Source organism: Canis lupus, chromosome 21 (assembly GCF_011100685.1).
Source record: "Canis lupus familiaris isolate Mischka breed German Shepherd chromosome 21, alternate assembly UU_Cfam_GSD_1.0, whole genome shotgun sequence".
Lineage (NCBI taxonomy): Eukaryota > Metazoa > Chordata > Mammalia > Carnivora > Canidae > Canis > Canis lupus.
The window spans coordinates 5,813,546-5,831,638 of NC_049242.1; the positions used below are offsets into that span (position 1 = coordinate 5,813,546).

The window sequence follows — 18,093 nt, forward strand, 5'->3', positions numbered from 1 at the left end:
CGGTCAGAGAAATGATGCCAAGCAAGGAGTAGAGAGCTGCCTCTGGCAGGCCTCCTGAGCCACTATTATTTTTGTGGTCGATAATCACAGTCCTGTGCTTGAATATGAAGAATGTCTTCAGAGCTGGGGCTGAGAGGAGTCGGACTCCTTGGAGAGGCGTTACCACCAGACGAATGGGATTGTAATTAATCATTGGGGGTGAACTTGAGTCCCTGGGGATAAGCCTCCAACTGAATAATGGTATCTTTATTTCGGGGAAACTCTGAAACTTAGATGCTCTTCTGAACAGGATTCCCATCACCGCTGCCCTCCCTAACACAAATGAAACTTCTGGAGTCAGGCCTAGTGACTGTATTGTCATGTTTTCAACTTTATAGTTTTATTCTCGAGACTTCTAGAACTTGTTAACTCTTATGTACCCATCCTGGTGGAAGCAAATTGAAATAACTCAAAACTTCAGACAACTTAAATTATGAGTTTTTATGTACACTGGTATAAATATATTTTTCTTGCAGATGCGATACCTTTTTTATTAAAAGGATCGACTTAACAAACAAGTCTCGTGAAAAGGAAATCTTTTCTATATATGCTAATAGACATTGGGATGAAGGTTAGCTTTAGGATATCTGTGAAGAAAAGGTTTGCCAAGTAATGAGAATGATAAACAAAATTCCAGTCCAATTTTGTGTAACCTAAGTGAAGAGACACATATTTGAAGAACCACAGCAGTACCCATTTATATGTAAACATTTCTATACTACTTACAAAATTAATATCTTTTTCTTCAAAGTTGATCCTCAAAGAAACTATAGTTGATAATATTTGCTTAACCTCATTTTCAGTCCCTATACCCAATTTGAAATTCATAAAAATGCTTTTCTTTGCATATATTTCCCCCAAAGTTCATTTGAATTAATAATATGTTAGAGTTTATTTATAATCTGAAACTGCTAAACAGATGAGTGGATAGACAGATCAATGAATCTAAAATAAATGATGAATCTAAAATAAAATCTGATTTACGTCCCCGTTTCCCTCAGATACAGGCCTCTGAGTTTCAGGCGACTCCCTGGGACCTTGAAAGCACATCAATTCCTCTCAGGAACTCTTCACCATCCAAGACACACTTCTACCCATGATTGAATGCCATAACTCCAGGCTTGCGCCAGGGGCCTCAAAGCAGTGGCTCTCCCGCCTTACCACTTGTGCCTACCTTAGCTATTTGGCCAGTTCCCCATTTGGATTGGGCTCTGCTTTGGGTTCACTCTTCGGGATTTGAAATGAACAAATTGGCCTACAGACTGATATGTGATTTCAACTCAGCCTTGAGTGACAAACAACCTGGCCTGGCTTTTCTGACTTTTGGTAAGTGGTGCTCCCACCTTGCTGGCCACAGCCCAGCCCTCAATCCCTCACCGCCCCTTCCCAAACCCTGACTTGGGGGAGTGGGAGGGTAGATAAGATTAGACAGCTTTCTGACAAACTCTCTCAGGAATGTCTCATCTCTGATGTAGGTAAACTCCTACTAACTGCTAACTATCTGGTCTCAAATCTAGATAGCTTTGGATTCAGCACAGCTTCACTTCCTAAATACATAATTAATGCTATTTAAGGAAACATGGTACTCTGCCCCTTGGTTGTGAAACCTTCTGCTCTGGGATAAAATGATGACTTCCTACGAAAATCTTCCTCTGGTCCTCATCTCTTGCTTTCCCTTTCAAATAGTAGCATTTCTTTTAGTTAGCCAAGAAAGTTTTATTTTTCCCCTCAGCTTTTTGAGAGACCTAAACATTCTTCATTAATCTAATTTTGCCTTTAACACTGCCTAAATTTTCCTAAGATTTCTCTCAAAAATATTTTTTATGTCTTACTTACAAACTATGGAACAAATAAAAAAAAGCACCCAAGTGCTATCATTTGTTAATGTAAAATATGAAGTAAGTATAAAATAAATCATGTTTTTATGTGTAAAATACGAGGTAAAGCCTCTGTTCCTACTATAGGTCCAGGGACCTCCCAAACACAAGCCCTGATAAAGGTTTAGTGCCTTTCCTTCCAGACTTTTTCTGGGCTTATACAAACATGCTTAAACATTTCCAAGGCAAACATCAAGCTTTCCTTAATTCTGCTTTGCTCCTCCCTAGGCACAAACTACTAGGAAATTCTGATGACTCTTCCTTCAACAGCACCCAAAATCCATTGCACTCACTTTTTCCCACCTGCACCACCACGCTCAGTTCATGCCACTGTCATTTCTCGCTGGTTGACTGGATAAGCCTCTTTATTCTCCCCTTCCCTCTAAACATGTCGCTGCTCTGGATTGCACGAAAACAACACATACTTACTCTAGTTAAGCAGGAAGTGGATTGTTGGCAATCTCTTGGGAAGTTCACAGAATCCATGAGAAGGCAGTAGAATGCACCTGAGAAACCAGCAGGAGCCCAGAGAGGCTGAGAAAGCACTGCAGTAACATCCTGGTACAGGATGGGCTTGGTCAGAATGTTATGCTCTCCCTGCGGGATCTCCACCTTCTCCAGCATGGGCCCCCTTTGGCACTAGGGATTCCACTGGCCCCTGGGCTGGCCATCTCTGCCACTGCTGGAATAAATCTGTCTTGTCCCAGGTCTTTGCCTAGAACTAGATTTGGAGTCCCTGGTGGAGCACCCATGCCCATTCCTTAGCGTTCAGAACTGGCAGAGGGAGTATCTGGCATGTTCAACATCTAGAGGGGTGGGGGGTGGGGGAAGTCTCCCACCTCAAGACCAGTTAGTGGTGGAATTCCCCAAATAAAATGGGGACTCAGAGGCTTGTCAGCTGAACAATAACAGCTGCACTACAAATACCTACATTCCATTTTCCACATAACAGCCCGAGAATGGCTTTAATATTAAAATTCATCAGGGTACTCTTCCATTTTAATCCTTCCAATGGTTTCCCATTGACCTTAGAAGACAGCCTCAATCACTTGCCCCCCTACTACATACCCTGGTGGAAGACCCCAGAACTGTCACTGGGGAATCAAATGTAATCCACACCAAAGTCAGGCTCATGAGCTTAAGAGTCCTTGATGTCAACAGAGCCCAATGCCCTTCCCACACGCCTCTCCATATGCAAAGAGTTCAGAGCATTTGGACCTGGCTGCTGCTCAGTGGCTTAAGTAGAAGCATTGTAAAACTCCAATATAGTGAGCTAATTTCCCTCCTCTTTAATTTATCACATGCTTTCGTATACTTTAAACCACCTGATTCTCAAAATGCTCCTGTGAATAGGTAGGATAGATGTCATTATCTCATTTTAACAAGTAAGAAAATTCAGTCTCAGAGGTGGAGAACACACTTCTTTAGCATAGCAGGTGTAAGGGAAGGGGACATCTAGATGAAAACCTATCCCTTCTTAACTCTTAATGTCCCTCATAACCAGTGAATTCACCAAGCATTCTAAGTGATCAAGGTTTGATGGATGGGTGTGAGGAAGTTGAGTAAACAAAGGTCATGGGGTCCCCATTCAGAGCCAGGTTAGGGTGAAATGAAGAAAGCAGGGTTATTTGCGGGCCTGGGAATAGCCAGCTCCTAGGGACGTGCCCAGGCAGGTTCCAGAGCCAAGAGCAAACCACACACTGGGCCACCACCTCCTAACAGCCTATCACACAGAGTACCATTTCATGGTAGGTGGAATAAACAGAAATGGCCATTGAGGACAGCCTCAAAGAGGAAATTAAATATCAAAGGGACCGAGGGAAGGAGGTGGTGCAGGAGGCACTCGGTGATTGTTTCAGGGCCGAGGCCTTATGAAACCGGCTGACTGGAGCCTATGTCACCCAGCCTCTGCCTAGGGACAGTCACTGCAAGTAGGAGCAGGATTAGCAGAAGTTAAGAGTTGCATGGCACGACTGGGGCTGCCATCTCTACCAGGACTCCAGGGAGATGCTGTACTAGGTCCAGTCTTTCTGCTTTGAGAACTTTTTTTACCGAAACCAGACAAACCACAGCTCCCACACCCTTCAGTGTATTAGAGTAAATTCCCTGGTGGAGGCACCTTCTCTTCTGTTGGATTTCCCCCAAGGTGGCAGCCCACAGATCCTTGTTCCAGGGGTGTGACATTTAGCGCCTCGGTCCCTTCCCCTGCCCCTGCCTCCTCCTCCCTCCCCTTCGCTGCCAGACCCAGCCTCAGACAAGGGCCTGAAATGTCTGAGGACCAAATGTAAATCACCAGTACAATGCCTCTTTGTAGTCTGTTCACACCTTTCATCCCAGAGTTTCAAAGCTCAGTGCAAATGTTAACTTGTCCTCAGACACCTCAGGAGAGGCAGGGAGGTGGCATATGCTATTATCATCTCCTGCTTTATAGAAGCCAGCCAGGCTCCGAGCCATGAACCATCTTGCTGGAGGCCTCATGGTGAATAATCAGGTGTCCTGGGGACCTATAGCTAGTCATTAACTATATAATGTCACTGCCAAAATAAGTATCAGCCCTCTAATTGATAACTATTTTTTCCTTCACTTTCTTCTTTCTTTCCTCCTTTGGAGTCTGAGCTCTCCCATGGCTTTGTAGATAAATCCCACAAACTGACACAACCACCAACCATCTTCAGTTGCCCTTCCCTTAAAGAAGCCAGAGGAGATATTAAATCAGTTCCTTTGCTATGTGCGGCATAGACGAAATAAGGAAATAGGGAAATGGTTTGGGTTATGTCAGTGTGCTATTTAGAGCTGACAGTCAATCACAGCATCCCTGCTCCCTGCCATCCCCTTCTAGGGGACTCGCCACCTCTGACCTCTAACTATTACTTAAGTGGGCTGGTCATTTTCTGTTACACATGACCGTACTCATACCAAAGCCATATCTGATTGAACCAGGAACCCAAGTATTCCAGAGCCTTGTCTATGACTGGTAACAAAGCTCTATTCAAATGGAGAATTTAGGGGTACCTGGGTGGCTCAGTGGGTTAAGCATCTGCCTTTGACAGGTCATGATCCCAAGGGTCCCAGGATCGAGCCCGGGAATTGGGCTCCCTGCTCAGTGGGGAGTCTGCTTCTCCCTCTCCCTCTCCCTCTCCCCTTGCTCGTGCTCTCTTTCTCTCTCTCTCAAATAAATAAATAAATCTTTTTTTAAAAAGTTAAAATAAAACAAGCAAGGAATTTAACTGTGGGGGAAGAAAGAGGTCAGGGAAGGTGAGTTTCTATTAGGGGCTCAAAGAGAAGTGGGTGGGCTTACCTAAAAAAGACACTGGATGAGTAGTGAATCAGATCAACGGCAGAGAACTAAAGAATCTAGAACTTCAGCTACTATGTAAGTAACAGTTTCACGGAGTCTTTGGAACTGCTACGGATTCTGAACAACCTTGAAGTTCTGGTGTCTGTGAGTCTAGGCCATGCCATGGTCACATTCTTTAAACATCCCTAGCTCCTTTACTGTTCCTCTTTATAACATGTCCCCATTCTTAGCCTGAGATCAAAAATACACAACCAAGGATTTTATTTAAGTTCTGTGGCTTATATGCCTAAGTCAATATAAAGTTGAGCAAGCCACTTGCTTTTTATACTTCAAAGCTTTCATCAGCAAAACAGGGGTAATTATTTCTTAGGCCATGCCTATAGAGTTGATTGGACTTCATAAATATCTGGTTGATTTGAAGTGAGGTTTTTCTAGCCATTATAACATCCAATCACTAAGCAATCATTGAATGTCTACTTGATTTGATTATTTAGAAATCTGAAGTTACGACTGGCCTTTTCAAGCCTGTCACATGGCCCTCTTAAGAATGAGATAATGTTGGCTTTGCCACACGGAAGTTCTGACCAATCCCCAAGTGGCAGACCAGTAAATATACTAATCCCGATCGTCCCATAATCCCAGTTTCTTCAAATCTTGGGATTGCACTTGTGAGAGAGATTAGATTATAGAAGATACCAGTTACTGCCTGAATGGTACAAATAAATCTCGTCTTAGAGAGAGGGGAAATTCAAATAGACACTGTGGGCCTAGGAGAAAAAAAAACAACACACATAAAGCATTTTTGAGAAATGAGATCATTGACATTTTGATCAGTCAACCTTAGCTATTAAATACCACCATCTCTGCCAAGTTAATTACCTGCAAATAAAGAGCCAGCCCTGGCCAAGAGCAGTGTCACCAGCATCCAGCTCTGCAATAATATTATGGAAAGGAAAAACCCAGAAACTAAGGGAGAGCAGGGCAAAGCCCAAAGAAATGAAAATTGCTAAGTGTGCTCTCCCTTAGCAGTTCCACTCCCCTGCTGCAGGAGGTTGTGGGGGGGGGGGGGGGGAGGTGTCAAATGAACTGGTCACCTGCTCTCTTACCACCAAGCCCAGGTCAGCCCATCCCTCAGATGGCTGGTAGAGTGGTTTCTCTGGAACTTCCCTTGGCCCCCCTCACTCAAATGGGCATCTGTCCTAGGCTCTCCCTGTTTCAGGACTAGAAGTTTCTAGGGACCAGTAAGCTCTGCTAAGATTTTAAAGCTGCCAGTCACTCTGGGAAGAGGAATGAAGTCCATTCCATGTGAATGGGGCAGGAGGAATGACTGGCTTTCTGGGGGGTCCGGTGGCCAATGCATTTTACTTAGGCAGGACTTTGGGGAGGCAACTCCATGTGAGTTTTGTCTTCCAAACTATATGAAGGAGAAGGGGAACTTCTTACATCCCATTCTGAACCCCAAAGACAGTCCAGGTATTTTTGTTAGAGGCAGAGTAGATCTAGGTTTTGAGGAGCCTAGATTTCATATCATTGGAGGGAGAGTTCATCTTTCAAAAAAAGAAGATGAAATTAAGTACAGGATCCTTTTTAACAAGCCATGAAGCTTGAGTTTTATTAGCATCATGGAAAATCTGCCTCTACTTAGAAGTACATGTATTTTCTGTCATTCTGTCTCTCTTTCACTTTATTTCTGTCTGTCTCCACCACTTGCAGGTGCATTTTCCCTGGTAGTAGCCGAAACAAGGCAGGTTAGGTGAATATTCACCTGTGGTTTCTGGAATGTTCTTAGCATCTCTCCCTCTGAATCTCTCCAGTAGTACAATGAAGCCTTTATTGGCACTGAGAGATGGACTCAGGGAAGAAAAGTGAACTTCCCTGAAAATCTCTACTTCTGTTATTCCTGTCTACCTGGCTTCAGGATTCTAAGTTCTGAACTCATTTCAGCTGTCAATTCAGAGTCACTGTTATGTGTTGAATTACATTCCTCCAAAATTCATATGCTGAAGTATTAATCCCCTGTACCTCAGAAAGTGGTCTTATTTGAAGAAAGAGCCTTGACAGAGGCAATCAAGTGAAAATGAGGTCAGTAGGATAGGCCTGCATCTTACATGACTGGGGTCCTCACAAAAAGGAGGAAATTGAAGGCCGACACACACATAGGGAAAACACCATGTGAACATGAAAGCAGAGATTGGGGTGATGATCCTATAGGCCAAGGAACACCAGAAGCCGGGGGAGAGGCAGAGAACAGATGCCCTCACAGCCCTCAGAAGAAATGACCCTGCCCACACCTTGATCTTGAACTTGTAGCCTCTAGAACTGTGAGACTATAAATTTGTTTTGTTTAAGCCTCTCAGCCTGTGGTCCCCTGCTGTAGCAGCCCTCTTAAGCTAATACAGGCGAACTCGGGGCCATCTCCCTCTACACTATTTGCCACGAAATAAAGATCAAAATAATGCTCTTCATCATCTGCACTGCAAGGGAGCAACCGGAACAGAAATAGGAAAGGGCTTTTTTCTGCACTATTTATCAAAAAGAACTCATAACTAGAGGTTCTCTAAGCACTTCTACCAAAAGGGCCTCTTTTATTAGCCTGATCGTATTACGAATGATTCCTTCAAGTCATCAGTCATCACATGAGAGAAAGTTTCGATAAATTTTTCTTGAATGTGCTCAGCCACTCTTGGAGTCTCAGGCCTTCGTTCTAGGAGAGGTCAGCCTTCGTTTGCAAAATTTCAGCAAGCGCTTGTTGAGCGCTTACTATTGTGCAGATGCTGGGCCAGGGCTGGGAGACAAAGCTTCCTTGGACAGACAGGCTTTCCAGGAACTATCATCTGGTGAGAACACAAATGCAGCAAAAGCTCCGGAGATGGCACAGTGTGAAAAGTGTTACAGAGGGATGTTTATCCAGTACCATGGAAGCTCAGAGTCCAGAGAATCCCTGGAGGACAGTTTTAAAAGACGTAACATTCAAGTTGGGCTTTGAAGGATGAATAAGAGTTTGCTAGGCAGAGAAAGAGGGATGTGGGAGGGAAAACATGGACAGTTGGAGTACACTGAATAAATTAGTGTGGCTGTAGTACAGTAGTCACTGAAGAGAATATTACAGGCCCGAGAGAGTACGTGTGGCAGGAGGAGTGAGGAGGAGTTGGGGACAACTCAAATGTCAGAATCTGTCTTCTTGATCTTCTGTGTGTTCTGATGTTGCTGTGTGGCTCTAGGAAGCCTGCCTGGGGTGTCAGTCAGCTCACAGGGAAAGGATCTTCGTCGTCTTCCATTTGGTCTCATCTATAAAGAAAGGGGGCAGAGAACTGGGAGGAAATAGGAAAGGGGTAGAAGAAGGGGGGGCAAAGCTGTGTATCATCCTCTTCATCTGGCCACTGCTAAGTGTCTGGTTTTCACTTTGTGACTTACTCCAACACTTACCCTTCATCTCTGCGTCTAGTTTGCAGATAACCGGAGACCCCTGTGCTCAGCTCCTGGGCAGCTGTGGAAGTCTTCCTGTTTCAATCTGTCCACTTGTTTACTTAGCAAACACCTGAGGCTTTACGGGAGGTCCCAGACTTACCACCAAACCATCCAGGAGCACATGTCACCCTTTCCTCCCAAAGCCAGCTGTGAGTGTTGGGGCCAGTAGGCAAACAGCGCATAACCGGGGGCCAGAGGCCTGGCTGTGCAGCTTTTCAGCTGGGTGACCTGAGATATGTCACTTGATGTCTCTGATCTTCGGTTTCCACATGTTTAAAATTAGGTTTGTGATTTTTCTTCCCCCTCTGTTAAGAAGGTAGAATAAAATAATGACCATGAAAATATTTTCTCATCTGAGAAACCCTAGACAATTCTTATTTGTTGCTGTGACCAGACCAGTTAGGTGAGTAGGATCCTCAGTGTATTCATCAGACTCTATGGCAAGTCACAGGAAGCCAAGCCAAGCTCGCCAAAGCAACAAAGGGGTTTATTGACTCGTTTACCTGGGAAGATCCTGCTGAAGCTCAGAGTCAAAGGAAGAGCTGTGGGATCTAAGGCCTCAGGGAACCAGAGGTCTGGCACTCTCCTTGACAACCCAAGTGTCTGCCTGTTCCTGCTTCCCCTTACACAGTGGCCTCCTCTTCTGCCTGGCACCTGCTTTCTCTTTATGGCAAGGAACATGGGCACTTGCAGCTCAGGCCTGGCGAGAGTGGGTGAAGGGTAGGAGAACTGTATATTACCAGAAGGAGGTGGGAAAGCAGACAGATGGACAGCAGAGCTGCTGCTGCCCACTGTCTTCTGCAACCTAACAACCCACCTGCTCAGAGAATGCGGTTTGCAGACCTCCTCTGTGCTAGACACTGTCCAAGACCCTAGGAATGCAAGTGTGCTCCACTGTACCAGCAATTCCGTGCATTTACTCGTGTCCCAGAGGCATTGCATGAGGATGCGGTCACTACACCACGAATGTGCTTGTGGATTTATCATGGAGAATGACACAGACGCAGGTCCTTCTCTTCTTTCACAGAGAGGGAAGGAAAAATAAGCACAAACCAGAAACAACCCAATGTCCAACCAACTAATGAGATAGTAAGTAAAACATAGTATATCCACACAATGAAGGAGAATTGGGCACCAAAAAAAGAATGAAGTATTGATTCATGAAACAACATGGATGAGCCTCAGAAACAATACAAAATGTAAAAGAAGCCAGTCACAAAGACCACATATTATATGATTCTATGTCTAAGAAGGATCCAGAACAGGCCCATCTACAGAGACAGAAAGCAGATTAGCAGTTTCCAGAAGCCAAACAGTAAAGTGGTCGGGAGAGGGGTGCTACTGCACTGCCAATGGATAGAAAGTTTCTTTTTGGGGTGCCAAAAATGTCCTAAAATAGACTATCATGATGGTTATATAGTTCTGTAAATATACTAAAATCAATTAAATGATGTACTTTAAACAAATGCCTCTTATGGTATATAAGGTATAGCTCAATAAAGCTGTTTTAAGAAAAGCAAACAGAAGAGCCATGTAGAAAATATACATAGGATGTGAAATGAGTGGTAACTTACTTCAGAATTGATGGAGATGTCCCAAGACCTCTCTTGAGAGGTGACATGAAAGCTGAGGTCTGAGTAATAGTAAAAGTCAGTCCTGCAGAGAGCTGATGGAGAATCATTCCAGGCAGAGAGCTGATGGAGAATCATTCCGGGCAGAGAGAACTAGGAGTCAACAGCCCTAAAGCAGAAACAAGCCTAGTGTGTCCAAGGATCCTAGATGGATGGACAAGGCTGGCAACACCAAGTGTAGAAAAAGTCACTGGAGGATTCAAGAAGAGGAGCAGCATGATCTCGATCATGTTTTTGAAAAGTCATTTTGGCTTCTGTGGATTATAGGAAGCTAGTACCAAGTTTTCTTTGATTGATGAGAGGCAAAGTATTAAGAAAGAACAAATAAACAGGATCAAATCTCGACCTTCAAGGAGCTAGTGGTGTAATGGGAGAAATGATACAGAGAGACACCCATAAATCTCAGAAGAAGCAGAATGTGAGAAGTGCCTAGAGAAAGGTGTAGGAAGGGTAATGGGTACTTGGAGGCAGACACAGTGTTAACTGGTTGGGGAAGAAGCCCATCAGTGAAGAAGATGTTTAGTTTGGAGTATGATGGATGAGTAAAAAAGAAGGGAGGGTGGTCTCCCGGCAGCCCCAATAAGGCATGGTGATGAGAAAGTACAGGGGCATACTGATAGAAAGTATGGCATCTAGTTAATCCACAGAGCAGGAGACAAATAAGAAGTGATGGCACTCCTAGTTGTCTGATTAAGAGGTAATAACCTAGGTGTGATGGGAGGAGTGGAAAGAAGGAGTCAGGTAATGGTAGATGATGGGAGTTGGGATGAGGTAAGGCAAGTGCCAAAGATAACATGAGGGTTTTCAGCCTGAATACTGAGGGAAGATAGTTCCAACCAGTAAGGGAAATCTTAATCCAATGAAGGTCTGGGCTGGAGGGTGTTACAGTCAAGCCTCTTTCATTTGAAGCTCACTTATGCTGACTCAAGTAGAAAAGGGAGAATTTATTCTAAAAATATAGGATTATATCTCAAAATGTAAGGGCAGATAGTATAGCTGAACCTTACAAGGGTCCGGAATTGGGAATGGGCAATACTTCTAGGGCCATGTTGTTCCTTGGCGATGCTGAGTCATCTAGAGTCTGCAGGGTATCTCTTTGCTGCCTCTCTTCACTCCACTTGTGCCTCTTTTCACAAACCAGATTTCCTTTCTTCTACACACACACACACACACACACACACACAATTGAAGATGGCAGCTTCATCTCTGCCTTTGCAGCATGTCCCAGTTCATCCAGAGCAGCAGGACACCCACTATCATTCCAACCAGCTATGACCCAGAGTGCAGGATGGTGTCCTTCAAGCCCAACCTGGAGTGGAGGAAGTTCTCAGAGGAGGTCCACATGCTGGGGGGAAATGCCTAAGAGGTGAGGGAAGGATGAGCTCAGTGTTGGACATTTCAAGTAGGAGTTACATGCAGAGCATCTGAGTTGGACTATCTAGCAAGCTATAAAGATTTCAATGAGATAGCAAATTGGCAGGAGGAGAGTCAGGGGCAGTGAAATTGAGGTGACTCTTGAAGGCAAATGCCAAAAGGGAATGGAGAGGAAGGAGCCAAAAAGTTAACCTCGTGAATGCTTCCATTTCAGGGACAGGGCAGGAATGTCAGTCCAGGATACCAGTAAAGAACACAGAAAAGGATCCAATTTCCATTGGATAAGAAAGGAAAGAGGAAAATCTAGAGTCATGGTGTCAGAAAGGGAAGGGAAGAAGAGCTGATCCACAAGACCACCTACCACGAAACTGCATTACTGGGGCCCAAGGGCTGGATCTGGCTCTAGGAGTGGCCTCAATACCTAGCAGGCCAAGGGCCTTAATAGTATCTGTTGAATTGATTAAAGGTGAGGAACAAAGAGAAAAGCCAGCAGATTTAGCAAGAATGTGGTCCTTAGTGCCTCTCAAGAAAGGAATTCCATTACAGTGTCAAGGCAAAAGTCAGGATAAAAGGAAGGAGTGGAGGAGATTGCCTAATCATTTAGTAATTTTGGTGATAGGAGAAATGACTTGAAGAAGAAGGAAGGTTAAAGGAATGGTTTGTTATCTTTACTATTATTGTTGTTGCCCTCTGTTTTTAGAAGCAAATATACTTTATAATTGGGAAAAAATAGTCAAGATACATGCTCTGAACCTGTATTCAAGAGCTAAGCAGTGAACAGATCTTTCTTTTTTAAAGATTTTATTTATTTATTCATGAGAGACACGGAGATGGAGGCAGAGACACAGGCAGAGGTAGAAGCAGGCTTCCTGCAGAGACTCTGATGCAGGACTTGATCCCAGGACCCTGGGATCATGCCCTGAGATGAAGGCAGAAGCTCAACCGCTGAGCCCCCAGGGGCCCTGAATAGATCTGTGTTAAAGGAGGTGAGAAGAGGTGAGAGAAACTTTGGAGATGTGAGAGAATTCTTCTCAGAGACCAAGGAGAAGAAAAAGAGCCTGGAGACCCCTGGAAAATTTGAGCTAGAGAAGAGCTAAGTTGAAGGGTGGGTGGGGTGAGAGATCCCAAAGTGGTAGCAAAAAGCTGTGCTGAAAGAGCTTAGCTGGGGGTCAGTGTCAGGTCAGGGTCCTGGCTGGAGGAGCAGGGGCATTGCTGACCGGAGTGGGGTCGGGGGCAGATAGAGGGATGGGGAGCTATCTCAGAGGAGGAAGTATCTGCCATCAAACACAAGAGTACAAAGTCATGGTGAAGGTCAAGACGCTAGTATGCCAGGGAGCAGCTCCAGCTCTGAAAAAGAACCAGTTCAAAGCATGAAGGAATGAAGATCGCTCTAGTGAACTCTCACTTGCCACTCTGGAGAGGCCCACACTTCTCAAAGGGCTGTTGGCCACAGAGGCTTCTTGTCGCCAGGGCTGCTCCTTCTCCCAAAACCCTCAATGGTAAGAAGTAGACACTAAAGTTGGCACCAGCATGTGATGAAAAGTGAAAAGGAAATAATAAACAACAATCTAGGAAACTACGGGGGATGCTTCCTAGAAAGAAATGGCAGAATGAGGAAAATCACCAAAAGCCAATGCTTTTCGTCCTGGCGCTGGGAGTAGCAGGGTGCAACCAGAAAAACTTTTTTTCTCTTTGTCTTTTTTTCCTCCCCCTATATTTTTACATTTCTGTGAGAGAGGTATTGTTGTTCCAAGAAAAGCTCAAAGATTTGGGAGTCAGGCAGCACAGTTATAATCACCAGCAGTTATGAACCACCTACCAAGAGCTAGGCATTGTGCTTGGTGCTTTACATATATTACTTCTAATTCCTGCAACTATCCTTGTACTTACTATTATACCCAGCTCAGATGTGAAAAATGAAACTCAAAAACGAGAAGGGACTTTGCAAAGTCCAAAACACATCTGCATTTCATGTACCTTAACTTACCACCACTTCAATTTTGATCTCTAACTTTTTCGTGCTAGATGTCTGACTTTAGGCAAAATATTAAACGTCTCTGAGGCTCAGTTGCTTCACCTGCAAACACACACACACACACACACACACACACACACACACATACACACACACGAAAATGAATTTGACATCAGCTCAAAATCTGTATCCCGGCCATCAAGGTGAAGGGGATGAAACCAGCTTCTGGGCTTAGATGGAGGGAAATAGGCTTTCCAGAGAAAAGGAGAAGCCTTGCTCCGTGGCCCTGGTTACGCCACCCATTTGGCTCAAGAACCGGAGAAAACCCAGTGTTTGTAAACATTGTCTTTACTAGAAATACAAAGGTTGTTAGTTTAGGTTTTTCTAGGATGATGTTGTAAGCCGCAGTGTAAAAGGGCAGCAGTGGGGCAAGATCTAGCTGTTTTTCCAACTCTGACAGGCCTTTGCTAGTGCAGAGATCTTCAGTGGCAACTGCACGGCCTGTAGGAACTTCAGGACAAAGGGCAAGCTTTGTCAGGGTGGGCTGGAGCTGCTTCTGAGCCTTTGATCACTCTCACATTCAGGGTGAACAAATTGGGTCCTGCGTTGAGGTGTGTGCACAATGGCAGTGCTGGGGATGTGCCTTCCCACCACTCTGCAACTCGCCTGAAATATTACAAATGCCTACTTCATGGAGTTGTGCAGATGAAAAAGAATGTCGTGGGACACCTGGTGGCTCAGCGGTTGAGGGTCTGCCTTAGGCCCAGGGTGTGATCCTGGGGTCCTAGAATCGAGTCCCACATCGTGCTCCCTGCATGGAGCCTGCTTCTCTCTCTGCCTGTGTCTCCTGTCTCTCTCTGTGTGTCTCTCATGAATAAATAAATAAAATCTTAAAAAAAAAAAAAAAGAATATCGTTAGAGTCTCTGGTCGAAGGCCCTGCACAAAATATGACCTCATTAAATGGTAGCCATTATTGCTTTTCTTAAAAAATTTTATACTGAAAAAAAAAATTTATACTGAGCTTGTATTACCTTTTATTGGTAAGAAAATGAATTTTTAAATGTGCTTACATTTCAGCCGCAGTTATGCCTACAGAGTAGAATTAAGCTGAATCATTACACTGAAGGAAAGATATTCATCTTTTACTTGATACATTTTGGATTGGCTATAGGTTGAACACATGTGGGTTCTCTGGTTTTTCGTTTGCTTTTTTTCCCCCGAAATAAATGATTCTCTTGAAAACTCCATTAGCAAGACCATCCTTAGGAGACTGCGGTATCTCTTGAACATTCCCTTCCACTGGCCACACCAGAGAAATCTGGTTAAAATGAGCCCTGGGCAACACAACTAGAAACCCACACATCAGTCACAACAGTAGGTAAAAGTGACACCAAGGCACAATGGCCAAGAGGTGGGAACAACTCAGATGTCCATCAACAGATGGATGGATAAACAAAATATGGTCTTTACATACAATGGACTATTATTCAGCTTTAGAAAGGAAGAAAATTCTTTCACATGTTACAGTGTGGATGAACCTTGAGGACATCATGTTTAGTGAAATAAGCCAGTCCAAAAAGACAAACACCTAATTGATTCAACTTATATGAGGTATCCAAAGTAGTCAAATCCATAGAAATGGGGAGTAGAATGGTAGCTACCAGAGGCTAGGTGGAAGGGGGCAAAGGGCAGTTTTTTAATGTGTATCAATTTTGTAAGATGGATTCATCAAGGCTCTCCAGAGAGAAGCGGGGGAGGGAGAAGAGAGGAGAGAGAGAGAGACATTTATTAGGAGGAACTGGCTCATTTGATCATACAAACTGAAAAACCCCATAATCTGCCATCTGTAAGCTGCAGACCCAGGAAGGTCAATGGGGTAAACACAGTCCAAAGGTGACAGAAGACCAATGTCCCAGCTCAAGCAGGCAGGCAAGAATGGGACAAATCCTCCTTTCTCTGTTTTTTTTTTTGTTGTTCTATTCAGGCCCTCACGCGATTAGGTGATGCCCACCCACACTGGGAGGGCAATCTACTCTACCAAGTTTTCCAATCCAAATGTTAATGTCATCCAGAAACACTCTCACAGACATATCCAGAAGTCACGTGTAATCAGGGGACCCTGCAGTCCAATGAAGATGACACAGAATTAGCCACCACACAAGATAAAAAGGTTCTAGAGGTCTATTTTGCAACAATGGGAACATACTTAACACCACTGAGTTGTACACTTAAAAATGGTGAGGATGGTAATGATTACAATTGGCAATAAATTGTGTCAATAGACCTTTGAAAAACAAGTTCCTTGAATATGTATAAAAATGAATTTGAGCCACTCATAAAACAAAATGTGATACCATAGGAACAAGGCCAGTAACGGACAAAGATGTTACTGAAGTCAAAGGCAGGAGAACTGGGGAAAGAGCTGTGGAAGCAGCCAAAGGCCTGCCCATGTCACTCAGGTGACCCTAGAAGGAGCATGTGTGGGTGCGGGAGGCATGCCAACCTTGAATGAGGGTGCAGGCCAGCCAGTGAAGCAAGCTCCTTCTCCTTTTCCTGCCTTGACTCTCTGAGCTCCAGCTGCCTCTGGTAGGTGTCTGCAGCCTACCTGCAGCTCTTCAATCACACGTTTACCAGCCCTGCTGGAATGTCAGCCCACAACCATCTCCTGCTTGCCTACACCAGCTGAGGCTTGGTCCTGCTTTTGTCCATCACTAATATGCCACCTGCTGCCTCGGACACTTGAGTCCAGGGCAGCTCTACCTATACTCTGAGAATCCAAATTATGAACCTTGATAAAGAAAACAACTAAATATGGCAGCAGAAAATTTTCATGAGAAAATTTAAAAAAGAAAGTTCATCAGCCAGGAGGCTTCTTCTTCTTCTTTTTTTTTTTTAAGATTTTATTTATTTGAGAGAGAGTGAGTGAGAGAGAGAGAAAGAGCATGAGCAGGGGTAGGGAGAAGCAGGCTTCCTGCTGAGCAGGGAGCTCTATCCCAGAACCCTGGGATCATGACCTAAGCCAAAGGCAGACGCTTAAAGAACTGACCCACCTAGGCGTCCCTACCCGGGAGGCTTCTGATTGCAAATAACAGAAAGGTCTGGACTCAAGCTAGTCAAAAGACAAGGAAATGTATTGTTATATAATAAGAAGTCCAAGTTAAGTCAATAGACAGAATAGGCTCCAGTGGTGGTTAATCAGAAGCTCAACCTTGTCATCAAAGACCTGGATTGCTTCAGTTTCTACTCTGCCATCTAGGTATTGGATTGGCTTTGTCCTCTGGCTGGTGGCAAGTTGTCCTCACAGCTCTAGCCATCATATGCAGAGAGAACATGCCTAGAGGAAGAAGAGCAGCTGTCTCTTCCCATTTTCTCTTTCCTAAAGGAGAAAACCTTCCCTTTAAACCCTAAGCACACTTCTCTCATCCCACTGGCCAAAAAATGGAGCCACATGCCCACTGCTAAACTATCCACAGCAAGAGGAATATTTTTACTCTAATTGTCCGAGTTTAATCATTTAAGGAGACCATAGTGTCCACTCACAATGTAAACAGACCAGAAAATTACCACAGCTATTGTATCAAAAGCTTGCCCCAGGAGCTTTTTGAGCAGAACTATGACCCCCTCTCTGACCTACACCTCAATTTTGTTACAATGCTCTAAGTTCTCAAACTTGGAATCACTCCTCTGAGAGGGATGGGGGGAAAGGATGTTGTGGTCAAGTGTGATTGGGAAATGTATGCTCCACATCCCTCTGAGAGATTCATGGTTCTCACTGGAACATTTATTAAAAGACCTGTGGGGTCCTCCAGACTGCTTACTCTGTTGGTTCCCAAATTTATCCCAGCTCATTTTTCCCCGGGTGATTTTCTAACTACCATCCTATGGAATTAATACTCCACAAACTTTAAGAAATCTCAGTGGAGACATGGTCTTTCTTGGATATAGGCAATATTTAGTTTCCCTTGTTCCTTCTGACTTGGCTTAAACAACACCTCTCCCTGGGAGCAGCACCCAGCAGAGGAGGTCTGACACATTTATCCTGCTATGTGGCAATTGCCTGTTCCTCGAGTCTTTCTCCTCCCCAATCTGTGAGCTCTTCAAGGCCAGGAGCTGTGTCTTGCTCATGGCTCTATGCCCCACACCCAGCATGTTGACCAGCTAGAGAAGAGACTGAACATTTCTTGAGAGAATCCAATGGCCCACCAGTGTGCTGCCCAAAGGTAAGAGCAGAAACCAGAATGGAGCCGAGAAAACAAATACTGATTTCAGCCATTCTAATCTACTCCACCTCTAGGCAATCTAGGTACTCTGCTTGAGTACCTCTCCAAGATTTCTGGGGAGCCAACTTTTTCCAGAAACTCCAGTCAGCACAAAGGAAGCTTTTGTTAATAGACCACACCTCTGCATCCAGAGGCCTCCACAGAGAGCCT

At 44.4% G+C, this 18,093-nt stretch overlaps 1 protein-coding gene across 33 annotated transcripts in view; it reads right to left on the reverse strand.

Annotated features, from left to right (window-relative positions):
- LOC102156326 (serine/arginine repetitive matrix protein 1-like) overlaps positions 1-18,093 on the reverse strand; it is a 77,098-nt gene that overhangs the window by 32,777 nt on the left and 26,228 nt on the right. For 2 of the 33 annotated variants that reach the window (XR_005375431.1, XR_005375432.1), the window contains exon 3: positions 8,783-8,987. The exons of 20 other annotated variants lie outside the window; for them this stretch is intronic. The gene's annotated coding sequence lies outside the window, so the exon portion shown is untranslated. Of the gene's footprint in view, positions 1-2,345; positions 2,475-5,214; positions 5,399-7,306; positions 8,526-8,782; positions 8,988-18,093 lie in introns of those variants that run through there. 11 more of the 33 variants (XR_005375442.1, XR_005375443.1, XR_005375441.1 and 8 more) reach the window with 11 other exon arrangements.